Source organism: Taeniopygia guttata, chromosome 8 (genome assembly GCF_048771995.1).
Source record: "Taeniopygia guttata chromosome 8, bTaeGut7.mat, whole genome shotgun sequence".
NCBI lineage: Eukaryota > Metazoa > Chordata > Aves > Passeriformes > Estrildidae > Taeniopygia > Taeniopygia guttata.
The window spans coordinates 29625163-29639639 of NC_133033.1; positions in this window are offsets into that span (position 1 = coordinate 29625163).

Below are 14477 nucleotides of genomic sequence, written 5' to 3' on the forward strand. Positions count from 1 at the left end.
GATAGCATCGGGGTGAGCACAGAAGGTGCTTTGTGCCTGGGGGGATTTGGTTTCTTGGGAGCAACTCTGCCCCTGGGGAAGACGATGACAACAGTGCTGAGGGGAAGCGGGGCTTGGAAAAAATATAAAGAAAAAAAAAATAAAAGGCACAAACTTCTGTGTTCCTCTGCCTTTTTTTGAGGCACTTCCTTAGTAAGAAACACTTTAGAAAGAAAATAGAAATAGAATAGAATAAAAGAATAGAGCAATTTAATAGAATAATAGACTAGAAGAAAATAGAAACGTCCACAAGAAGTACCTGAGCATTCACAGTGGATTAGCAGGTCTGCATCTCCCTGCTGACATCTGTCATGAGCTTACTCAAACTTTCACCCAAGTACACATATTCCCTTTTAAGCTACTATTTACAGGTCCCACTTTGCATTCCCAGCAAGGCAAGTGGTCTCTGTCTTTTCTTCCCCAGCAAATGTTCCCACCTTGCTTTTCTGCTCAGGCAAGAATTATGCGACTGCCAGCTCCTTGCCAAAATAATTTGGGGGTTAAATTTCTCTGGGTCTTGCATAAAGGGATGCTGAAGAGATTTATAAATCTGTCCTCTAGTTCCCTCCTGCTCCGTGGGGAGTTTTCAGTGAGAGCACATCCCTTGCTGGACTGCCGGAATTATTCTGGCAAGCACTGCTACGATGTCACACCTGCAGGTGAGGTGTGAGGAAGGGGCTGTGGCTGCCCACCAGAGGAATTCACAAAGCCATGGCAGACCAGGCTTCCCAGTAGCTGGGCTGCTACTGAGTCCTTCTGGCCAACAGGTTTCTCTGCTGCAGGAACCCCAGGAGTTTTGCTCAGCTGATTTGAAACCCACAAGTACATGTGGTGTGCTGGAATGTGGAGGAGATGTGTTACTGCTACTGCTCACTCTTCTCTACTGGCTCCACACTGGATATGCTGTTATTTATTTGACTTATTTTGCTCTGATCCAGGTGTATGTGTCTTGGAAGAGTCCTTTAGTTTTCTTTCTAGCTAAAAGTCTTGTTCTCCATCCTTCTTTCAGCAGCAAGCTGTAGTGAATGTGGGGTCTGGTGGGTCTCACTGAGAGTTTAACAGTGTGCAAAACTCCTCCTGTGACCAAGTCTTGAGTCACCCTAATAATTGTTCCTCAGTGAGGTAGCAGGACTCTCAGCTAAAAGGCAAAAATCTTAGGAGGTCCATGGGAAATAGAGCAGCGAAAGACAGAGATGGTGACGAAACTTTGCCATCTGCTCCAGAGCAAACCTACTGCAGGGAACATTAAGAGCAGTGCCAACACACACAAACCTGCCCCAGCAATGTTTGCAGTCCCGCTGGTGCGGGAACCCACTGGAGGTGGCATCTCAGCTGCTGGTCTCTAATAAAACCTACAGTGCACCTGGCAGCCTCACCTTTCTGCTGGAGAGCAATGGGAAGCTGTCCTTCAGTGCACTCCTATTACTCTGAGCTGTGCTTTTGGTGTGGTTTGCACTGGTGGGTAGCTGGTGTGACACCCCTGCAGCAGGCTGGCTGGCCCAGGAGACACCCCCTGAGTAAAGGAATAAAGGAAGGTATTTGTTAAAGGAATAATGTAGGTATTTATTAAAAGAATAAAGTAAGTATTTATTAAAAGGCCTTCAAAGGCTATACCTTGGGCAGTACAAGAGCCCAGCCATGGCTTCACCCAAGATGGACAGCGTGTCACAAGTTTTCACCCTTTTATAAGTTTTGGTCCATTTCTGCACTGGGGTTAATTGTCCAATTCCAGCTCCAGGTTATGCAGTCCCATCCTCCCAGTCTGCTCTCCTCAATTCTCTGTTGTTTGCACTTTTTGGGCCTGAAGCTGCAAGAGTGTCCTTGGTTCTGAGGCTGGACAAGGATTGTTTTGTGTGACTGAGCTATGAGGAGAACTTACTAACACTTTATATGAAGTTCAGAGTCACACAGTAATGCAGTACAAAATCTGGAAAATATGAAAGCTCAAACTCGAGGTGTCGGAACTCAAAATGTCCCTCAGACATTTTTGGAGGTTCCAGGCCCAGGTCAGAAGCATTTGAGACCCTGGCAGGCAGCTGGAAACAGCTGTGGTTTTGAGTTTGAGCCATGGAATGATTTACCAACCTTGCAGGAAGAACAAGAAGTCACAAAAGTTTAGATATTATAGTAGAAGTAGCCACAAAGTAAAGGGAAGAATTTTTGAGTGCTGTACAGGGGGGTTTTAAGTCGTGTACAGGGGGGTTTTGGTTTTGTATATGGGGGTCAGAAGTTTTAAGATGGAGGGATTTGGGCCTGCCCTGTCCTCCCTCTTTCTCCTTCCTTACCTCCATGTTCTTGGTGATGTTGGCACTCACAGATTGGTTTAGAGTAGAAAGGCACCATTTAATATAGGTAATAGGCATTGGGGAAAAACTGTAAACATTTAACATGTAATGTACCATATAAAATTTAGCAGCAGCCCTGGGCAGGGAGAGAAGAAGCAGTCGGGAGTCAGAGAGGATGTCAGGGTGTGTGTGTGCCTCTGCCTGAGCTGTAAGCAAACCGCAGCAGCCAGAGAAGAAAATCTTTTAGATAACTTGCAATAAACTGCCCTGAGACCGAACAACAGAAAACTTCTGAGCTTTTTTTTAAAAGCACGGGTTGGAGGAGAGATTTTTCCACCCGACCTAGGCTGAGCTCCAGCATTGAGGTATCAGCTGCACCTGGTAGTCCTGTCTGTTCACATCCATGGACTGGAGGACACAAAGCCCAGCTCTCCACACACCACCTGTATGGCACAGCCCAGGCTGAGGGCTCTGTCACACTCAGACTGTCCCCGAAACCACGGCAGTGCGCGGGCAGGCTTCCCTCGTGGGCCGAGCGGATCCAGTTTCAGCGCTAATGGGGTTCCCAGGGTTTGCAGATGTGAATGATTTGCATTCCTGACTGGGAGGTGAGCGCAGGTGCACCGGGGGTGGCCCTGAGTGCCGCTCCCCGGGCTGTCCCCAGCCCCTGGGCACACAGAGCCGCTATTGTGCCCTGCCCCAGCTGCCCGTGGGACAGCACCTCAGCTGCTCAGGGTGCTGCTGTCTGGGCATCTTCGAAAAATGTCTCTCCTTTTTCTCCTCCAGAGAAGACGTTTAAGGAGTCAAATCCTGAGCTGGGCCGTGGGCTTTTGGTCAGAGGTCCACGGAAACACCCTTTGCTTTAAACCACCCTCCTTGTGCTTGCTCTGCTTAAACTCCAGGACTATTTAACACGCTTCGGCTTCTTATAAAGTTTCTGTCAAGACGGATTAGCAGCAGGCTGACAGATTGCTATTACAGCCCCACTGAACTTTTAATACCTGCCAGTAAGTTCTGTGAGTCCTTTAAATCCTCCTGTGGACGCTCGGGTTGGGGAGCAAAGGCTGCTGCTTACAGTGGGGGCATTCAGTGTACCCCTGCCCCTCTCCCAGCTGTCAGCATTAAGGAATGGCCTCGAGGGATTTCTGCCATGACCTTCTCCAAGGCCTCAGAATGGCTTCCTGGATGCAAAGTGCATCCCCTCTCCCCGTGGGGCGAGGAGATGCTCAGGGTGGGGCTGGAGGTGCCCCAGCAGGCTCCAGGCTCTCAGCTCCTGCCTGTCCAGGGCAGGGTGCTGGGGTGTGAGCAGAAGCCAGGGAGATTTGGGGGACCCTCAGGGGCTGCAGTCTGGCAGCTGAGGATCAGAGCACCCCTGAGGCAAGCTGCCAGCTGCCCGTCAGGCAGGCTTGGCTTTATCCAGAAAAGTTATGGCCTGAGGCCCAGGCACCCTTCTACAGGCTGATGGGTCTGCAGTTGATGTGATTTTTTTCTTCCCTCTACTGAATTTATCATCTTTTTATTTGAATGTTGGTGCACCTTTTCCCACTGCGGTCAGGAGCACTGAGATGGCCTCAGTGAGGAGGTGAGCCAAGGAACAGCTGCCAGATGTCCGTGTGGGGAAGTGGCTGCCATGTGAAGGGGTGTGCTGATGTGCTGCAGCTCAAACACCTTCTGTGCAGGATCTCTGGGCCTCTGCTGGGCACCAGCATGCCCTCCTTTCCTCCCACAGCTGTTTTTCCCCCCACCTACTAAATCCCCAGCTTCTAAAAGCGTGGTGTGTGCAGGAAGATATTGGCCCTACTGGATAGCTTCCAGTTGTGGGGAAAAAAAAGCCTGAAATTGCCCTTGCCAAACTCTGTAAACTCAAAACCCAGAAGTCACCTAGTACTTATTTTGATTGTGTGTGGATGTGTTCTGCTCTTCAGGCTTCACTTATTGGGATGCACATTTTCCCAGTAGGCAGTTTGCATCCAGAGCCTTATTAGCCCTTTGAAATGCCATCTTTCTCTTGTGCAGCGTTGGACAAGTTTGTGTAGCTTGGCAGAGAGACAGTTGTTCAACAAGAGGCTGCAGCTGAGCAAGATGTCTTGTCTTGGCATGGCCAGCACATGGTGGCTGCTATTCTGGCTGGAATTTTGGCCTCCCGCCTGCAGGACGTGCCTCAAGGCACCCAGCAAGGGCTGTGGAGCTGGATGCTGCGTGTCCTGGTGCCACAGCTCTGCTGAGGTGCTGCTTGATGTGGCTCAAGCAGGGGTTGTCAGAAACTCTGGCCAAAACTGGACCTCTGACAGGGGCTGCACGTGTGGCTGGCAGGAGCCAGGACACAAAGGGAGCTGCACCAAATGCATGGTGGATGCAGATACAAAGAGGAGCCTCTTGTCAATGGAGGAAGGTTTGGGGTGCTGGAGAGCCAGGATAAGTTTAGATTTACTGCTGGGAAGGAGGATGAGAGAACCTTGGCTTCCTGGTGACTGCCGCAGCTGTGCCCTGCTTGAACTGGGTTAACTTGAGCAGCTGCTCTTTAAGAATCTTTGGGGATTTTTCTTTTTAATTTTTTTTTTAATTGTACAGCAATACGCACTTTTGGAAAGCTGGGCTATTATCCCTCCAATAGCAAAACCCAAACCAGAAGGGAGAAAGGGAGGGAGGGAGCACGAGAAGGGGGCCTTTGAAGTGAGCTGCCCAAATGAAACGTGTGACATCAGAGAGATGGCAGATAGCTGGCAGAACAAGGCTGCCTTTGAGCCCACCTTGGGCCCAGCCAGCACGCACTTTACACCCCACCTCCCGAAGCTGGAGATGAAAGATGCCCCAGGCAGCCTGCCTGACCCCATTGCCTCTGCTATCTCCACTTGATTGCACAGTGTTTTGCTCCAAACAATTCCTCACTGTCTGGGCCGCACAGGTGAATCTCCCGGCTTGGCCGGGCCGCGGGGATGCCGCGCATAGCACGGCTGCTTCCACCTGCGAGCAGCCGTGCCTTTGTTCCCCGGCAGGGCACGCAGGAGGGGTGCAGAGCAGAGCATGGGACAGCCTGGGGATGGGGAAAGCTCTGGGGGAATACAGAGTCAGGGAGCATCTTTGGCCAGCAGGTTTGGTGAGCCCAGGATCTCGTGTTGGATGCTCTGAGGAAGGAACCGGATTGGATTTGAAAGTAATCTCCTTCTCTGTTTGTTACTAGCTGCTAAAGAACTCTGGTTTCCCCCAAAATGGGCCACGAAACCAGGCTTCATGGGCTGCTTTAACACCCTCCCACTCGCTTCATAGGCTACTTTAACAGCACTCACTCACGGTACTGTGGAGTTCTCTGCAAGGAGAAAAATCAGGCCAGATCCCACCCTGGAGTCCCCAAACCAGAGACAAAGACACAACCAGTGTAGCCACAAGCAGGGCTAGAACAGACTCCTGACTGGTTCATTTCTGAGTGTCTCCCAGCAGTGTAAAATCCTGATGGACCCTCTCTCAACCACGTGGACTGGTTGTTCATGACTGCTCTCATGGGACCTGTGTCCTTCCAGGTGGGTTAGCAAGGGAAGGGCAAGTGGACGTTCTGCTGGTGAGAGCTGCAAGAGCCATTGCAGCAGGAACAAATCACAGGGCTGGCCAACATCAGCTCCTGGTTAGGAAAGAAGGAAAAGGATTGGGCACTGGAGCCAGTCTTTAGAAGACCAACAGCCAGTGGAACTCAACCCCTACCTCTGCTCTGTGGGTGGACAGGCTCAGGGAAGCCTCGAGTGTCCAAGCAGTACCACAGATGTGTCCACACAACCTTCTCAGGGGGCCCTTCCCCAGAAAATGCAGCCAGAGGCAATTCCTGGCTTCACGGCGGGGGCAGACGTCAAAACCCTGAAGGGCATTTGAGCAGCTGAGCTCCCATACGAAGATCTGAGCACCCTTTTGACCTTTACTGAACAGATCAGAGCCAAGTTTTCCCTTGCATTCAGTGACTTGTAAAGACTGAGTGCCCTAAAATCAATGTTACTAGTGAGAACATGGAAATTAATTGTGTCAATCTATCACTCATCTTGCCCTATTACATTCAGTGATTAGAAGTTGGCCTCAAACACATGAACAAAGTGTCTTCTGTGACAGGTAACTGCTGCATGGGGGATGGCAGCGAGTGGCTTAGAGTGGCCAAAAGCAGAGAACAAAGGAAAAGTTTGGGTCCAGCACTGTTTGTGTTGGTTTTGGGCTTTTTTTTCTTTCGGTGCAATGCAATGCTTTCCTTGCTTGGGTCTAGTCTGGTCAGTGTCACATCTTGGAAACAAAGAATTAAGTACAAGAAAACACAAAGCACCACAAAGCAGAAGTCTGGGTTGTAATGCAAGCGAAGTCTTCAGGACACAACCCTGTCTTGTCCCTCCTGATGGGCAATCAGGAGCTTGAAGAAATTTGCTTAGTAAGGATTTGTGAAATTATAAAGTTGGAAAAAAAGGTAAAACAACAGGAAACCATCAGCAGGGGGAGGTACATGGAGAAGGTTCTGTTCAGGACTGTCCTGGAGCAGTGCTAAGGAATCACACACCAGGTTGATTGGCCAGAGGGGAGGCTCGCAGGACCACTTAAAGGAATTATTATTATTATTATTAAAGGCATTTTGGAAGTGACCTTCCCAAAATCTGTTTAGGGACAGGCTGATTGAAGCTGTGAACGACACCAGTGCTGTGGGAATTTTTGCATGTCCAGCTGTCACTCATCACCCTCATCTAAACCTGGCCTCGGGGAGCAAATGGTGTTGCTGGTGACCTGTCTGCCTTCACCTCCATCCACAGACAGCCTGGGGGCTGGTGACACGGTCAGGTTGCAGTGGTGGCTGTGAAACAGCTGAGGTGCCTGATGGCTGGAGGAGGGATGTGATTGAGCTGCCTTCAAGAGAGCCCAGCTGGGCAGCCACAAACAGGTATGGAAGCACAGAGCTTGCATTTGGACTGAAATGACTCCACTGACCATGGCTTTAAGTTTAACTCATGTCTAGCTTAGCTTTAGACTAGCTACTGTGAAGAAATTCCAGCTTTGCTGTGCACACAGCATGCCTGAACAGCTTTCCATCCTGCCCCAGAGCTATGCAGTTTAGTCCAAGCAAAAAGCTGCTTCCCACCCGAGGTTACTGCTGAACTCTTGGCATCCCAAAGTCTCTTGGGGCAAGTTGCTGTTGGCCTGGGGCTACCTGGAAGTGGCAGAGGGATGACAGCTCCTCCACCCCTCCTTGGGAAGGAATCATCCTCCCACTGCACACCCACTGAACGTGCTTGGCACTGAGGGTTCACCTGTGTGCTCCATGGCAATCAGAGGGTTACACCTCGGGCAGCAGGGCAGCTTGGAAACTTGCTGATACCCCTCATACAAGGCTCATTTTCAATGGGTTTCAGCTAGTTTCTCAAACTAGTTCCTGGGGGAGAAGAAAAGCTTTGCTGCTCTACATCAGCATCCCCATGTGCTCCCTGTTGCCCTCCAGCACGACCAGAATCCACACAACAAAGATGAATTTGGGGTGGGGAAGAACCAGTTATTCCAGGCAGAATCGAGCCTGTGTGATCTGTGTTGGTTGGGCTGAACAGGCTGATCAGCTTGAAAACTCCAGGAAAACACTTGGATGGGGATATCTAGGTGAGACCCTGGGGTGGGTGGCACTGCCATGCTGTACCTCAGTTTTACACCCATCACTTTTCCAAGGGGCATCTTGTCAAACCAACCAGGACAAGATTCAAGGTGCATAAATCGTGCAGGCTCTGGGCATGCTGGACACCTGTAGAGCTTTGTGACCCCATATCTGAATTTCCTTGTGTAAAATGGGGAGAGGAGCATTTTCCCCTGATCCCTCCTCCTTCAGGGTATGGTTGTCCATCAGAGGGCACAAACATTAGCTTCTGGGGCAACAGTGGGCCTGTTGTCACCAATCCTTTCGAAGATTGCAGGGCTGATACCAAACTGCTCTGTGCTTTTCTGTGTCACTGGCATCTACAGGTTTTCTACAGTCTGTGCCCAGGCACGAAACTCAACTCATCTCTGTCCCAGCTGGTGGGGACAGAGGGCCCAGATCAGGAGCACTTTCCACATCAAAAAGGAGTTGATTTGGGCACAGAAATTTGGAAGGCCACCTCAGTGGGAAAGAAGGGGAGAAACTGCAGCTAGAATAGGCAGCATGCCTATTCCTATCCCATGCCGTGAGGCAAGGCTGGGTGGGCTCTGTGCTTGCCCAGCCTGCACTGAGTATCCTCCAGTAGCCAAGGGTGTGTTGTTCTCCTGGAGCTGCCATTTGGGAGCTTCCCCAGGCATTTTTCTGTGCTCCCTTTCTCCCTGTAGGAAGAAAGAGGAGGCAAGGAACACAAATGAGAGAGAATCTGACACCTGAGAAGGAGGATGAAGTGCAGAGCTGGGGAGTCCTGCCCTATGATCAACCCCTGAGCTGGGAGGGTCCTGGAAGATATTTTTATCTCTTCATAGGCACCCAGCTCTGGGGCTAATTGTGGGTTTGGTGGTGGAGAATGCAGTGTTGTGCCATTCCCTGGCTCTGGGCTTTTCCAACCTCCCTGTGCCACAAGGACAGGACAGCAGCTCTGCCTCCCCGGTGACCTCTGCTGCAGAGGTGGCTGCAGCTTCTCTGTACCCACATGTCCCCTTCCTCCCTCTCCTTCATTAAGGCACTGATCTCTTCCCAATAACAAGGGGGCTTCTGTTCGACAAAACCTGCCAATTAGTCATTCTGGCTGGGTATAAACGTGGCACTTGAACAGCTGAGGGGACGGCGGGCAGTCCTGCCCCTTCTCGCGGCGTTGCCAAGCTTGCCATTAACACAATGTGACAACTAATCTCTCTATAGCATCTGACTGAGCAATTTTAATTAATAGCTCTGTACGCTGGCACCCCCCTGCCCCTCCGCTGGGCACAGGTACCGCGTGCCTTTAAAGCTCCTTCCCTGCCACTGCAGCCTGCCTGCACAAAAGGAGGGGAAAAAGCCTCGTTTTGCCCCAGTTAGTGCTGCTTTTTAGAGGCTGTGACCCTCAAACTGGACCAGGAGCCCCCATTCCCTGTCTGCTCCGTGGGGCTGAGCACCTCAATAAACACGGGGGCTCTGGGGCAGAGGGGTTTTCTCAACTCTGCTGGTGGTGGCCTGTGGGAGGTGAGGGGCTGAGCCAGCTTCTTGGCCTAGATCTAGGGGGATTGGAGGGCACTGGGGGGGCATTTGTGCCATTCCTCCAAAACAGGCTTTATTCAAGTGCAGGATAACATCAGAAAAAAAAAAAAGAAATCCTATTTCCACAGCCAGGTTCTCCCCTGATGTGAACAGCCGCAGCTTGGCAGATGGCTGCTGTTGGGACCTCTGCAGTTTCGGTGCAGAGGTGTCCTGGCTTGTTTTAGGACAACTGAGAGGGCTCATCCACGGTGATCTTGAATGCTGCTTTAGGCAAATATTAGCTCGAGGAGGCCGGTTTGGGGCCGTGGCTCTCAGTGGTGTGACCATCACCATGGTTGCAGCAGAAGCAAGGCCATCCCCCAGCACGGCCAGGAGCCCAGAGAAGCTGCTCTGGGCTGTGTGGGTCACTGCAGTGGGAGCAGCAGCCAAATTCCCCCAGGGAGAGGGGAAAACTTCATTGTGGTCAAAAAGACAGGCCGACATTTCTGGTGAGGAATGGCAGAAAAAGCTGGGCACAGCAGAAGGTGCAAAGGCTGGCAGAGTGCAGGGGTGTGGAGAGTCCCCTCCCCACCCTCCCTTAATCAATGCTTTGGTGCTCCTGATTCAGGTGTTGCTGGGTAGCCAAGACCAGAGATGGAGTCAGAGTGGCTGGATACGCTGATCATGACAAAATTGCTCAGGTTCTTGCACTGGGTCATCTCCTGCCACCCTGGCCTGGCACCAGCACTGCCCTGCTGCAGCTCCCTCCTGCCCAGGGCTGCACAGTGCCCTTCCTTCAACCTTCAGAGGCGGTGAGAAAGCACCACGGGGTGCTCCAGCTTGGGAGGGCGTCCATGCATTCTCCAGGTTCTCATTCCCATGGCATTTCTGGGGGGCAGAACAGTTGCAGTGTGTGTCCCCTTGGGGTGCTGGCAGCCTGTGGCCACCAGCAGTGACTGCCCCACACCTGGTGGTGCTCCTGCTGGAGGTGCTTAAGCAATTTGATCCTTAGGCAATAAATGGCAGGGAACCCTTGCTCTCCATAGTGGGCTCAACTCTTGCTCTGGCTGGGAATATCTGTCCATCCTGGAAGTGTTGTTTATTCTGGACAAATACAGGGCAGGGCCTTGTGCTTTCCTTTGTTCTTATGAAAAGCACGGGGGTGTGTTTCCAGATCTATCTCTTGCCCTGAAAACATAGCAGATGTGTGGGGTATGGGAGAAGTGCGTAGGGGCCCCTTTCCTGGAGATGGGATCTAACAGGAACTGACCAACCAGTCCCATCCCTTTCCCTCTGCTTGTGCTTGTCCCTTCTGGCTTGGTCCTTGCTGGTGACTTACGTTTTTCTTGCTCCCTCTCCTGCTTTGGAGGCTGCCCAGGTATCCCAGGGCTCTGGCTGCCCTTGCTTTGGCAGGGAATGCATCCTGGGACTGCCTGGGACTTGTTGGACCCAGACACCCCAAGCACAGCACCCGGCTCCCAGACCACCGAGGCTGTGACGTGTCACAGAGCCACCAGAGCTGTCCTCCTTCCAGCTCACCCTCCTGACAGACACATCACCAGCTGGGATACTCAGGGATCCGGCAAGCACAGCCACCCATCCTCACTGCTGGGAAATGCGGCCTGGCCATGCCCGGGGCGAGCATCCCTTCCCCGCCGGCAGACAGAGGGGATGTGTTCAGGATCTGTGCGGGCACCGGTGCCCCCAGCACGGCCCTGCCCCATCTGCCCTCACGGCAGCACGGCGGGGAGCTAATGAGGAGCAAGGTGAGAGGCAGGGACAGCCTGATGGCTCCGCAAGCTGCCGGCCGGGCACGGGCAGCAGCAGGATGGCACCTGCCCCCCCTGCCCACCATCTCCAGCCTCATCAGGAGCTTATTATGGGCCCACTGCTTGATGGCCGGCAGAAGCATCTCCCTCCTCGTCCTCCCAATTCCCACTTGTGGCTGCGAGGCGGGGATGGCACTGCCCTCACGCCGGGGTTTGGTCCCGGCTGCAGCGGGAAGGAGCAGAGAGGGAGGAAAGGATGGTTTTGACCTTGCTCGCAGAGGATGCGATGCTCGCCGCCTGTCCGTCCCTGTTATCATCTCTTGAAGGCCGCTGGCCCGTTGCAGCCTGCTTTGACAGGGGGAGAAATCTCAGAGATAATTAAGTTCCTACAAGTTTTGTGAAAAATGGGCAGGCGAAGGAAAGGGGTGTGATGAGGGCTGCTGAGGGAGGAAGGCTGAGCCAGGGAACGGCGGTGCCGTGTTTGGGGGAAGCATTTCCTAAGGCCTGCATGGGAGATCAGGAATGATGCTGAGCAGGGCTTTTCCAGCGCTGGGTCCGTCGGGGGAAAGGATGGGACTTTAGACAGTGCACCCAGGAACAGCGAGATCCCAGAGCATCCCAAAAAGGACCTCACACGTGGACAACGAAGGCACACGAGCTCTTTAAAAATTCCTTAAAGGATAAAAAGCCCATCAGTGTTTGTGCCAGCTGCCGGGGCAGCGTGGTGTGTGCCAGTCGTGTCCCTCTCTCTGCCTGCAGAGCACTGGTTCAGAGGCTCCAAGCACTTGTCACCGTCCCACCTCAGCTAAGAGCAGCTGCAAGCGGCTTTGCAGAGCCAATCACCCCCAGCACACGCTATTAATGATCGCATTAATTGCTAATGCAGCATGAGAAACCCCTGTGCCACCAGACTCCCCCCATCCAAAAAGGCTTGCGAGGTATAGAGCGGCTGCTGCTCTCCTCCTGCCTCAGCATCGGGGAGCGGCCGGGAGGGACACGCGGGTGGCACGCAGGTGACAATGGGGACACGGGGGGGGCACCCACGGAGCTCGGAGCAGCTGGCGCGGATGTCGCAGCCGATCACGTCGGGGAAGGAGGTGAGCGGCAAAGCGGTGACACCGCGGCGACACCTCGCTGGCGAGGGGCAGATGTGGGGGCCAACACACGTTCAGCACCGCTAATTAATCACCTCCGCCACCGCGCCCTGCCCCGTCGGGTGGCACTGCCCAGGTGGCAGCGGGGGTTTGTCCCCGAGCTGTCCCTCGGAGCCACCTGGGTCACCCCGGCAGCACGGCTTCATGCAGGCAAAAAGCCAGGGAATCTCAGAAAGACGGAAAGCTGGACAGGACAAACGCAGGTCTGAACCAATGTGGTTAATCAAGCATTCTCCATTTATTCAAGATAAGGTGGTAGTTTATATATGCTTCTACATAGTTTACAAAAACAAAGACACTCTGATTGGTAGGCTAACATTGTTTACCTTTTCCTTAAAACAGCCTACACCTTACACTATAAAACCTATATTAATTCACACCCAGACAGCCCAGTGTTCCCCATCACACCTTAATACTATTTCTATCTGCGCCACAAGCTCTGAATTTCTAACTGCATCAGAGGCTTGAAGACCTCACCAGGCCTCAATCTGAGGCCTAGACTGGAGTAGCTCAAATTTCATAACTCATGTCCTCTTTCTCTCAAAAATGCTGCAACACAGGCAGGTTCTGGCTGCTGCAAGAGAGGGGTTGGAAAAGCTTCGTTCTCACCCCTCACACAGACACAGCCACCCTACAAATCAGTGGGGTCGTTCCTTGGCTTGAGCAGCCAGGGGAAACCGGGGGACAGGGACACACAGCGCCTGTGCTTGCGGCTGTGAGGGTTCAGACAGGCAGGAAAGGGAATTCCCTTCCCCCTGGAAAGAGCTGCACCTTCTAAGTGACACAGAGAGCGGGGCTTATTTTCCTTTGGGGATTTTGGCACAGGTGCTGCTGCTCCAACTCAGCTCACCAAGCAGAGCATCAAGCACCCACCCAAACTGCTTTTTCCCAATTTCCCTGCTAGCCAGACCAAAAAAAAAAAAAAAAAAAAAAATCCCAAGTGGAGAGGGTCACAATTTTGCTGAAACATGATGGTTTTTCTTTTTGCTGGGAATGCCTGACTGAAATTCCTGACAAATTTTCCCCAACCAGGAGTATCTTGTGGGGTCACTCCAGCCCCATTCTGCCTTCACAGCATCTTCCCGGGCTCCTGAAGGGGCAGTGGGAAGGGAGGGAAGAATCCCCTCCTGTTTACTCCAGATTTCCACCTAATGGAACCAGGAGGTTTTGCAGCAGCCCCAGCAGACCTGGCTTCAGGAAGGGAGGATCAGGATGCACCATCACCTCCGGGAATGCTCACCTTGGGAACAGTCACCATCCATCCCCAAAGCACCGCAGTGCCTGGGCAGCCCCGGCGTGTCCCCAGGGCTTGGGGACAGCAGCTGGGGACAGCACAGCTGGCTGGGGACCTCTCTGGGGCTTCTGCAGGGCTGCCCTGCTCCTCTGTGCGGGCAGAAGCCTCCATCTCGTGGCCGAGTCCCGAACGACACAGCGGGGACAAGGAGGGCTGGCACCTGCGGGGACAGGACAGCCCACAGCCCTGGAATTCATCGCTGACCACAGAATTATCTTTTCCCCACTGCAAATACATGGAGTCCCCCGCAACTGAGCTGGATATTTTTATTTATCACTCTCGATCTCTTCTCCGTGTGCATTATTTCAGCAGTCAAAAGTTTTCCAGAAGGTTGCAAGGTTTTATTTATGATTTTTTTTTTTTAAATTTCTGAAGCTGGACTCAAGACAACAAAGGAGGCAGCAGGGTGAGATTAGGCAGTGGGATGCTGGTCCATGGCTGAGGGATGAGAGAGGGGATCTTCCCCAACCCTTGTTTTCTCATCCCCTTGGGCTCTGCTGGCCCGTGGCTGGGGGCATCAGGAGCAGGGCTGTGCCTGGGCAGGATTTATCCATTTATCCATTTATCCATTTATCCATTTATCCATTTATCCATTTATCCGTTATGTTCACCTGCCTGGCGTCCTGTAACATTCCTGCTCTCTCATCCCTTAATCACGTAGGGAGTGGAATGCTCATCCAAAGGTGAAGAAAGCCTGTGTGCCTCAGTTTCCCTATTTAAAATGAGTTTCTTCTGCCTTTGTTTCTCTCCCAGCCTGACCCTCGTTCCAACCCCTTTAATCAATCCAGGCACCAGCTCTGCCTCACAGCACCCAGCAGCTTT